Raw genomic sequence first — 9,516 nt, forward strand, 5'->3', positions numbered from 1 at the left:
TATATGCAGTTAGTCGTTTATATGGAAATCACATATGTTCCAGCCCATACAAATGCACACTGAAGTAAAATATAGAGAAGCAACGTATGCTGCAACATGCAAACACATACTAGAGACATATCATATTGTTGTAAAGTATGTGGCTCTTGTTTTACACTGAAAGACCATATGGTGCAACATATGCGAACACATACTAGAGAGAAACCATATTCTTGTGTAGTATGTGGCTCTTGTTTTACACAGAAGGCACATGTTTTGCAACATATGCGAACACATACTGGAGAAAAGCCATATTCTTGTGTAGTATGTGGCTCTTGTTTTACACAGAAGGCACATATGTTGCAACATATGCGAATACATACTGGAGAGAAGCCATATTCTTGTGAAGTATGTGGCTATTGTTTTACAAGGAAGGCACATCTGTTGCGACATATGCAAACACATACTGGAGAGAAGCCATATTCTTGTAAAGTATGTAGCTCTTGTTTTACACAGAAGGCATATCTATTGCGACATATGCGAACACATACTGGAGAGAAACCATATTCTTGTGAAGTATGTGGCTCTTCTTTTGCAAGTAAACAAGAAAGGATAAAACATGTGAGAAAACATACTGGAGAGAAACCATATTCTTGTGAAATATGTGGCTCTTCTTTTACACGGAAGGAACATCTATTGCGACATACGCAAACACATACTGGAGAGAAACCGTATTCTTGTGTAGTATGTGGCTCCTCTTTTACAAGTAAACAAGGTAGGATTCGACATATGCGGACACATACTGGAGAGAAACCATATTATTGTGAAATATGTGGATTCTCATTTACACAAAAATCTAGTTTGTTGCTGCATGTGCGAACACATACTGGAGAGCGACCTCATTTTTGTGAGATATGTGGTTCTTCATTTACAAGGAAGCAACATATGGTGCAACATTTCCGAATGCATACTGGAGAAAAACCTTACTCTTGTGAAGTATGTGGTACTTCTTTTACAGTTAAACACAATATGTTGCAACATATGAAAAAGCACACTGGAGAATGATAGGGATGAGCCTTAAAGAATGGGACCAACATTAGCGTTCAAAGTATTTTTGGCAGAACTCTCTCAGGAGTACATAGACAAAGGACCAATGCATTCAAGAAGATGGCAGTTATCAGTAATGACAACAAATGCAGGTTCTGCCATACAGAATTAGATAGTGTGAGTCATCTGATATCAAGTTGCAACGTTCTTTTAGGGGAATGCTATTATACAGCGAGGCTTGATGGGGTATGTAAGTACCTCCATTTGACCATCTGTAAAAAATAAAACATCCAGTGTAGCAGCAATTCCTGGGAACATCAACCTGAAAGAACAGTTGGATATGACTTATATACCATACATTACGGCCATGTAATGCATACAGCCACCTACTTTAAATATGCTGCTGTGAAACTGGAATAATTATATGGAATAATTCAGAAAGACTGGACACCTCGGTTCAAGTAAATGACCCTAATGATGGCGATCTGAACAGAGCTAAAAGAGAGAAACAGACCCAAATCATAAGGTCTCATGTATGATATGAAAAGAAACTGGAATCTTAAGGAGATATCAATCATACCAGTTATTTTAGGTGGCACAGGGCTTATGAACAAGAGCCGTTATTCCTACCTTACTAATATTCCTGGTAAACCAAGTTCAATAGATTTCCAGACAATTGCACTCAAGGAAACTGGGAGGATATGAAAAAGAGCCCTCGGTTGGTTTCAATAAAACGCAGGGCAATGTTGGCAGATTGTGCTAATGAATAACTATATTCTCATACAGTATTTCGTTCATTTACAATTTCACAGAAAATCTTGCAACACATGTGAACACAGGGAAATGAATTGGCATCACATGAAAATCAATTTATTTTTGTGGTGTGTATTTAAAAAATCTTATACTAATTTGATTTATTTAATTCAACTGCTATATAATATCTTGTAGTTCATATGAAATGTGTTGCATAGAAAATCAATTTATTTTTGTGGTGTGTATTTAAAAAATCTTATACTAATTTGATTTATTTAATTCAACTGCTATATAATATCTTGTAGTTCATATGAAATGTGTTGCATGAAAATCAACTTATTTTTGTGGTGTGTATTTAAAAAATCTTATACTAATTTGATTTATTTAATTCAACTGCTATATAATATCTTGTAGTTCATATGAAATGTGTTGCATGAAAATCAATTTATTTTTGTGGTGTGTATTTAAAAAATCTTATACTAATTTGATTTATTTAATTCAACTGCTATATAATATCTTGTAGTTCATATGAAATGTGTTGCATGAAAATCAATTTATTTTTGTGGTGTGTATTTAAAAAATCTTATACTAATTTGATTTATTTAATTCAACTGGTATATAATATCTTGTAGTTCATATGAAATGTGTTGCATGAAAATCAATTTATTTTTGTGGTGTGTATTTAAAAAATCTTATACTAATTTGATTTATTTAATTCAACTGCTATATAATATCTTGTAGTTCATATGAAATGTGTTGCATAGAAAGAAAAATGTCTTGAAGTATGCTGAAATTGCAATAAAAAAATGTTGATTCATGATGGAAAAACCTATTTAAGAGAAAAAGATTTGAGTTGACATACCAGACCAGTAACAATTTTACGATATTAATAAAAAGCTTTAATCATTTGAAAATAATATAAAAATGAAAACTATTTTAGAAACTTTTTTTATAATAGGAAATTTACATAACGTTTAAAACTCTTTCTGATATGACATCAGATCAATATTTACTGATAGAAAAAAATTCGAAAATTATATAAATGAATTTTACTTGACTACAAAACTAAAATTATTTAACAACCTAGGAAGAAGTGGTTTTTCAACAGACAGGACCACTCAACATCCAGGTCCTTCACTTGAGTGACTGCTGAGCATCAAGAACCCAACTCAGACGCAGAATATTGGGAATGTAGTGGAACATTTTATGAACGTTATTAAAACAAGAGTATTACAGATTTGTGATATGATCGACCGGAATACAGTTGAAGACCAGCTCACCCAAAACAACGTAGTAACAGAAGATATCAAAAGGAGAGAACCTCGAGGAAGAATGTCTATTTCTGATTCCTTTTTCTTCAATTTGCTCAGTTTTATCTTCTATTTACTAAATTAAAATACAATTTTAAAACGTACAAAAATATGAAATATATTAACTTAGCAAAGAAATGTATTTGATAAATTAAAATACACTGTTTAAAATTACAAAAGTATGCAAAATAATATCTTAACAAAGAAAAAGAAACAAAAAATATAAATTATTTCATAAAGTAAAATACTTTTAAAAATAATAATTTAGCCAAAAAAACAAGAAACAAATTATTTGATAAATTAAAATACATTTTTAAAATCTACAAAAATATGGAAAATAGTTACGTAGCAAATAAAAAGCAAAGAACTATTTGATAAATTATTTGATAAAGGAAAATACACTTCTAAAAAGTACGAAATATGCAAAATATTAATTTAGCAAAAAAGCAAAAAAAAGAAAGAAAAATAATTTATTTGATAAATTAAAATACACTTTTTAATTTAGCAAAGAAAGAACAAACAAGAAACAATTTTAAAACGTACAAAAATATGCAAAATAATATTTTAGGAAATAAAGAAACCGAAAGCAATTTATTTGACAAATAATAACTTTCCAATGAAAAAAGAAACAAAACCCAATATATTTGATAAATAATAACTTTCCAAAGAAAAAAACAATTTATGTCATAAATAATAACTTTCCAAAGAAAAAAGAAACAAAAAACAATTCATTTGGTAAATTAAAATACACTTTTCAAAAGTATCAAATATACTAAATATGAATTAAGAAAAACCAAAATATAAATTGATACATTTTTGAAGTTTTGGCTTAATTTTACAATTTTTATTGTCATCGTGCTCTGCCATCATATGCATCTGAGAACAATATTGTAAAATTGGTGTTTACGCATTTTTGATACAATGCTATTTGTAAATATTTTTTCAGGTTAAATTTAAGTTTCACAATAAATTTATAGATAAAAATACTCATTGAAACATAAAGAAAAAAAGATTGCATGTGTCTGTTATGGAGAATTAAATTAAGTTTTAAAAAAAGAAAGCTCCATGGAAAAACGGCCACAGGAAAAAAAGCATGTTTTGTTGTGTAGGGGAAATGGGCCATTATTGAATATCGATTGAAAATGAAATTTATGACCGTTCCAGAGTTTTAAAAAGAGACTATCCCCTGCCAAATATATAAAATAATTTTTTATTAATAGAATAATACAAAAACGGATCATTTATTACTATAGACAATAAACCGAAAAAGTGGAAAAGAAACAAATATATAACACATCTGTTACGAAAGGCAAAATATTTTGATGAGTTTTAAGTGTTTTAACATTTTTTAAAGCGTTTATTCAGTTCGGAAAACAAGTAATGTCGAGTATACAAGAATCATGACCATGTAACTGATCAGATTTATTCCGGTTTTATTTATCAGTTTTCTTGTTCTCTTTTCTATTGTAAAAAATACTCCAAGAATTATTGATAGAAAATAGATTTTTATGAACGTAATTGGGGAAGATATAATTTTCAAAAATGCTATTTTCCAACGTTTTTATTATAATAATAATAATAATAATAATCAGAAAACACTTAACTTGCAAAAGTAATAAAGTTTTTTTTAATCTATTTTTCAGGCAACATGGCTACCAGCAATTGAAACATCGAATTTCAATAAAATCTTCAAATTTAATGAAGTAAATTAAAATTTTATTTTATGACAAAAAATACAATAAAAAGCATAACATGTTTGTTTTACAATCCACAGGAAAAAGTGATGGAAAATCCAAATATATAACAAATGAATGTTATCAAATCAAAATAATTTACTCTTCTACTTATCTAGAAAAGTTTTTATTGGTTTAATCACTCTAAAACGTTTATTCGGTTCCAAAAATATATAGTATCAAGCGCACCGTGAAAATAAAAATGGCCGCAATTTGACATCTCATTATTTAAAGTTTGAAAATAACTTAAAAATAAAATATATATATACAAAATAGTGTTTTATTTTATAAAAGAGATACAATATAAAGAATAACGGGTTTGTTTTACAATGAACTGGGATTCGAAAAATATAGGAAAAAATGCAAGTATATGACACAAACATTATCAAAAGCAAGAGAATTTACTCTTCTACTTACATGGAAAAGTGGTTGGTTGTTTTACTCAATCTCCAACATTATTTTGGTTCGAAAACAATTTAATGCTGAGCGTTATGCGAGAACAAAAATATAGCCGCGATTTGACATGTAAATATTTCGTTTTTAAAATGCCTTAAAAATATTTTTTAAAAAACATAATACTGCAAGACATCCACTCAAACTAACTAGCGCTGTCGGTTTTCTCCCATGCCTAAATCCGGCCCATCTTATTGGTTGATCAGTAGCCATTCTCAAATTATGCTATTAAACGAACAGTTCAACAACTAAAAAGACGCCGCCATTTTCCTCCATATCATATTCACTCATATACGAACCTTCCACACTACATTCAATATTTACTGATTAATACATTAACTTTTTTTTTATTTCTGTACTATTCCGATATTAAATCGAATCATTAACGATGCTATTACATTTATTCAACATCAACGGACACCCGTGAAACTACTTCTAATTCCACTCACTGTGAGAGAGGGTCAGGTAGAGATAAAGAGATACAGAGAGTGGGAGGGAGGAAGAGATTAGTCATGTTACAGTGCTATTTAGGTTATTCATGCATTACAAAGTTTTTTTTAGACCGTTTAAAGCGATAATTTATCATGGCACATTCGGTACGATTGAGACAGGCTCGAAGGTGCAGAGAAACAATTCACCTGAGAGAGTTAAGATGTATTTTACGATGTAAAAGACAGGTCGTGGGGAGGGAGGCAGAATGAGACAGGCTCGAAGGTGCAGTAAACTGCAAGCTAAATGCACCCAACGGGATAGACACCGAGAAAGGTAAGAGGCGATCGAGAAAAGAGGTAGTGGTGGGGCGAATGACAGGCAGAGAAAAAAACAGTTGTAAACAGAAGAGAAAAAACAAAAGGAGAAAAAAGGTAGATAAGGGCCAGAATAGTATGTGCGAAGGATACTTCTTTTGGCTAAGAAAGCGGTAAACGCTAATTGACCATGACAGCCCGATACTTGAGTGGAAGGAAGGGTACCACAAAAAAGCCGACTGCCTCATCGATTGACCCTGTCCCGTAGCTATTTAGTTTTTATCAAAACAGAAAGAACTTTGCAGTTAACCAACGGCCAGCCCCTAACTTAATAGCGAATTATGAAACGACGATTGTAACCTTTCTGGATAACAAGGAATTTTGCATAAGAAAAAAACAAATATCGACTTGTCTTTTTGATTTGTTTTGCATGATTGCAGAAGCACTTGACGAGTCTCTTTCAGGTACGGGCCGCTGACATTCTCATCAAGGAGACACGGAGACCAACGATCGGGGAGCGTTCCACCACTAGACGACACGCGGGTGACGTAAGTGTCACACGATTGTTTATTTTTGATTTGCCTCGTCTACAACTTATCGTTCTGTGTTCGAGTCTTGGAACTACTGGTAACTTTATTTTGGGGGATTTGTTTTTCAATTCATTGGCCACACCCTTAAGCATACTTTTTTCGTTTGCTCAGCACGGTCCTAGAACCTATTTGAACTTAGGAAGTTGCTTTATTTCTTCACTGTATTATGTAAACAATATTTCATTCAAAATTATAAAAACAAAATATACTCCTGTTTTCGAACTTAAGTATATATTGTTTTGTAAAACATAAACAAAACTCATTATTTAACGTTTAAAATTATGGATAAAAATCATTTTGGTTACCGTGCTTAATTATTAACATTATTTCGCAAGCCATTAATAATATGGGGATAGTGTCTTGTAAATATTCTGTGCTTCCACCTAAGAATGTAATAAAAAAGAAGCGTATGCATAATAAGGACCGTCTGATTCAATTCACAATGGTTTAAATTTGGAATCAGAAACTAATATTTTCAGTTGCGTCGTAACTATTCTGTACTTTCACCTAGCAATTCAGAAATTATAAAACTTGAATTTTCTGTTGTTAAAACCGTATGGATTACTTTATTAAGAAAACTCTTGGGGATATATTGCAGAGAAGTCACAGATAAACATAAAAACAAACACAAACAAATAATATCTTTTTTATCAAATCGTTAGGTGAAAGTACAGATTAGTTACTGCCTGTTCGGTAACACGAGTGCACGCAACTGAAAATAACATTATTTTCTTTATTAGAAATTACAAATTTAAATCATCCGGAAACATAAGTGCATCAGTACCAAGAAAGTGATTTTTTAATTTCGTATTCAGCTACATCCATAACAAACGGCACTTGAATGAATGGTTTATTTTATTGTCGCTCCACCGTAATCACGTGGCTGCAATTTTAGTAGACGAAAAATTGGGAGACAAAAGGGTAAGGAGAACCATGCTTTAAATTAATAAAAAATATTGTTCGATCGAAAGTCAAAACTTATGAAATGCAAATATGGCAGACGTTTTCGAAATTGACACCGATTCTAAATTCCACAATTTACACTTTATTCACGTTATTCTCATCGATTTTAACGCATACATTTTTACATAGACATCACCACTTATCAAGATCAAGAGGCCACTCGAGGATAAGGTTAAAGAGTGTACTGTAGAAATTGGACAATATAGTAATAGTAAAGTTCATTTTCAAATATTCCAAGTAGATGTTGACAAAAACTGATAAATTTACATTCCAAGCTATCAATACTTTGGTACATGTCGTTCTTCTTTCTAGGCGTTGCCATTTTGAAATATAAAACCTTGTAAAATATTTTTCCGTAGAATTTGTTTGAACAATTTGAAACATCCATCAGGGATTCTTTTATGTTTTTCACCTCCAGAATTTGTTACCTGAAAATGAAAGTACTGTAGCAGCCGAAACTTACTACAATCACGGGCAGGAGTAAATTATTGCGGCTCGAGATTTGAAACACACCTACTACAACACTTATTTCCATGTGCGGTGCCTACACGAACTTTCTTTATCATGCTGCAGAACTGCTCTCATCGATACACCTACACACACACGCACACCTACTACAACATGTAAATACACTGAAGACTTAGCATTACGAGTTGATTTTTTTCTTATTAGATAATTGTTATTTTATCAACTTGCATGAAAAAAGTTATGTACAAGATGCTTAAAACCGTTTGAATTATGCAAATACCATCAGTAGTTTAAAAGTTATGAGAATTCTAAGTGCCAACATTTATGCCTTTCCGTGGACATTTTTCTTTAGAAAAAGTGGGCTAATTTACGGGCCTCAACATTTTAAGAAATTCGGTATTTATTTTATTTTTCGAGCTATTCTCATGAAACTTGGCACTCTTATGTAACATTGTGTGCTTTTTCTGATTATGCAGTCAAATCTGATGTATCTATTTACCATAAGTCATGAATTATGAATTCAGATGTACACATTTCTTTTTTTTAGACTGGTGCATGGTATTATACGGTGGGTGTCTATTCATGAACAAAAATAAGTATTATAGTGGTATTTAAATATAGCTCTTTGAGAGCAGGAATTTTCCTGCCTCCTCATCAAAGAAGAGCTTAATCTTGGGTGTAGCCATTGAATGCCTAAAGAGTATTCATGGCCGATATTTACCACTCCCCTCAACGAAAAAATATAGAGTAGATATGAATTAATCTCAGAAATAAATCAAAGAAAAATTTTCATATAGATTTTGAATTTCTGTAAAAGATAAAAATTTCCATAGTCTACCAGATTTTATGCATTTTGGGACCAGTCCAATTTTCAATTTTGTAAACCCTCTCTATCTGGCCCACAATATACCTTTATTTTCTGAGATACAACCATAAATCGTACTCTACACGAATCCTCGATGTAGCTTTCACAGTACCAGGATACCAGGAATCCTGATAAGCAACAACTGTATATTAACCAGTGTTGATGGTAATTTTCGTAATATATATTCTGTTGTTTTACTGAAAATTCAACAATGTAAACAAAGAAATAAAGCGGTAATTTTTTAACCTTATTTCCTCCTTAACATTTAAAATTATTGCTTTTATAGGTTTTAGGGTATACTGTAAACGAATATCACATTTAAATTTTCTGCAAATTAGTAGTTTCCGGATATTAAGCAATGTCATTTATTATGTTATCGCTGGTGGGTGGCCATCTTGGTACGCAGGAGCATGCAAACATAACTCAGAAAAACTATGTGCAAATGCATGTAACAAGATGGCCACCAGCAATAACATAAGAAATTACATTGCTTAATATCTGGAAAGCTACTTATTTGCGGAAAATTTAAATGCAATATTTGTTTTCAGCATACTTGAAAACAGTAAAAGGTAGTCATTTTAAAGAAAAATGTTAAAGTGGAAACAAGGT

Source organism: Euprymna scolopes, chromosome 46 (genome assembly GCF_053919585.1).
Source record: "Euprymna scolopes isolate OS-2025 chromosome 46, ASM5391958v1, whole genome shotgun sequence".
NCBI classification, from domain to species: Eukaryota; Metazoa; Mollusca; class Cephalopoda; order Sepiida; family Sepiolidae; genus Euprymna; species Euprymna scolopes.